General features: G+C 43.0%; 1 pseudogene; it reads right to left on the bottom strand.

Moving 5' to 3' along the window:
- Positions 1–273: 273 nt before the first annotated feature.
- LOC148054185 (uncharacterized) lies at positions 274–1,745 on the bottom strand (annotated as a pseudogene).
- Positions 1,746–2,529: the final 784 nt, after the last annotated feature.

Genomic DNA, 2,529 nt, shown 5'->3' with positions numbered 1-2,529 from the left:
CACCGGTTTCAGGGCCTTCCTTCATGTAGCTAGGTAGGAGTTGAGCATACGGTCAGTGTATCATCTAGGTGAAAGTTCACAGCTTGCAGTCTAAGGCTTCAACAGGTCTTTGGATCCTTATTTGAGCTAAAAAATGACTTCTACAACAGTCCTCCCTTTGGTTTTTTTTATTAAGCATTCCTGCTTAATATGTCAGACAAAGGTCATCGATTAGTCCCTAATGCTAATAGAGAGGATCCTAAGAGGTGTCCACTTTGTCAGCTGGTTGGCTCTCTCTCACTCGTTTAACGTGTGAGCGGTGTATCTAATTTTCTTTTCCTGAAACTTTAACAGCAAAGTAAGAGCATAGTAAAACAGTATATGTCCCTTCCCATTTCGGTTCTAGCTTAGACTTTCTAGAAAATATCTTTATTAGAACTTTATCCCCAGGCTGTATATCATGTACCTGTACTTTAGGTTGTGCCGACTGGTACCATTTGAGCATAATTTTTTTTTTTTTTTTGTCTGCAAACTGTTTCTGCATACTTATAACATACTGGGTCAATCAATCATCTCCATCCAACAGGCTGGTCTTAGCTGGGATATAAGTCCCTGGTATGGCCAAATGTCTCCCAAAGAGAATTTCTGCTGGCGTTAGTCCTATGGGTTGTCGCGAGGCATTTCACACATCCCATAGAGCTAAGTGCAATGCGTCCGGCCACTTCAAAGCGGTGTTTGTGGATATTTTTGCTATCTTCTCTTTTAAGGTTCTGTTCATTCTTTCTACCTGTCCCCCTGTCTGATTCAGTTGATTTGGGAATTCCATATCTGGGTATAATTTCCTTTTATAATGCTTTTACTACTCCCCCTGTGTCCACTTTTCCCGTGGAGAAAGCTTCTACCCAACCTGACAATTGGTCTACTATAACTACTAAGTGTTTGTATCCACTGGTGGATAGCATATCTGTGTGATCTATTTGTCATCCCTGAGAAGGGAAGTAGGCCCATGGTCTTCCCCCTAACTCTGAGCTTGGCTTGATACTTGAAAAATTTTGGCAGGTTGCACAGCTACTCATGATCCTTTTTGTGGCGGCAGAAATTCCTGGTGCTGTCCATATTTTTTGCACTTGGTTAGCCACTGCCTCTGCTCCTCCATGAGCTTTGTCATGAAACCGCCTGGACACGGTAATTAAATATTTCTTTGGCAAACTGGTTTTCCTCCAATCATCCATGTTCCGCTGTCATCTTGTTTTGCTTCCCACTTCTCCCATTGTTTTGGGGTCTCTTAAATTTGGTCATTCGTTCTGATTTTCCATTGAGATTGCAACCATACACTCTCTCAGAGGTTGCCAGGCTGCAGCCTTCGCAGCTGCATCAGCTAAGGCGTTTCCTTTACTAATTTCTGTAGTGTCCTTGGTATGGGCTGGGCAATGTATCACAACAATTTCTTTGGGTAGTTGGACCGATTGATTCCAGCAAATTGCTTATTTCCTCTCCGTTGGATACCCTTTTCCCTGATGATGTGAGATATCCTCGTTCTTTCCATAGCATTCCTATCGCATGGCACACCCTGAAGGCATACTGAGAGTCCATGTAGATATTGACTCGTTTTCTCTTTCCTAGATGAGCTATGCGCATCAAAGCTGTCAGTTCCACTCCTTGTGCGCTCAGCCTTGTCAGGAGTGGTTCAGCTTCTATCACTTGTCCTTGGCTGACCGCAGCATACCCAGTCCGTTGTTGTCCGTGCAAATAGTAGGATGAGCCATCTACAAACAAAGCCAAATCTCGATTCTGCAAAGGAACATCAGTTAAATCTGTTCATGGTTTGCTAGAAGTAAGCATTACCCATTCACACTGATGATGTTCTTCCCCTTCATCAGGCAATGGTAACAACATTGCAGGATTCAGGCTATTGCAACTCCTCAGAATAACATTATCTGCCACTAGGAGAATTAGTTCATACCTATGTGTCCATTGTGGTGACAATGCTTAGGTCACATATTGCTTCAGTAGTATTTCTGCTTCATGTGGGACATCATAAACTGTCACTGAATGTCCTAAGATAAGCGGGCGACTTTTCTCCAATATAGCCGCTGTTGCCGCTGCTGATTTAATACAAGCTGGTGTTCCTGCCGCCACTGGATCAAGCTGAGTTGAATAATAGGCGACTGGCCTGTGATGCAGACCCAATTCCTGCGTTATTACTCCACTGGCTATCCCTTTTCACTCATGTACATAAAAATTAAAGGGTTTTGTATAGTCTGAGAGTCCAAGAGCGGGAAGTGATGCCAAATCTCCTTTTATTGTTTTAAAAGCTTGCTCCTTTTCTGGACCCCATGCAATAGGTTCTACTTACTCGTTACTTGTTACTTTTGTCAGGGATCTTGTTAATTCTCCCAACCCAGGAATCCATGGTCAACAAAATCCCACAGCTCCAAGGAACCCTTGCAACTGTTTCTTTGTGACTGGACGGAGAAGCTTTATTACAGCTTCTATTCTTTTCTGAGTCTATTACTCACTGCCCTTCCCTTAGGATAAACCCTAAATATT

The sequence above is a fragment of the Nipponia nippon genome, unplaced genomic scaffold (assembly GCF_047370975.1).
Source record: "Nipponia nippon isolate SJK-2023a ecotype South Korea unplaced genomic scaffold, ASM4737097v1 scaffold_33, whole genome shotgun sequence".
NCBI lineage: Eukaryota > Metazoa > Chordata > Aves > Pelecaniformes > Threskiornithidae > Nipponia > Nipponia nippon.
The sequence above is the reverse complement of the archived record's forward strand: the minus strand, read 5'-3'. Positions and strand labels throughout refer to the sequence as shown.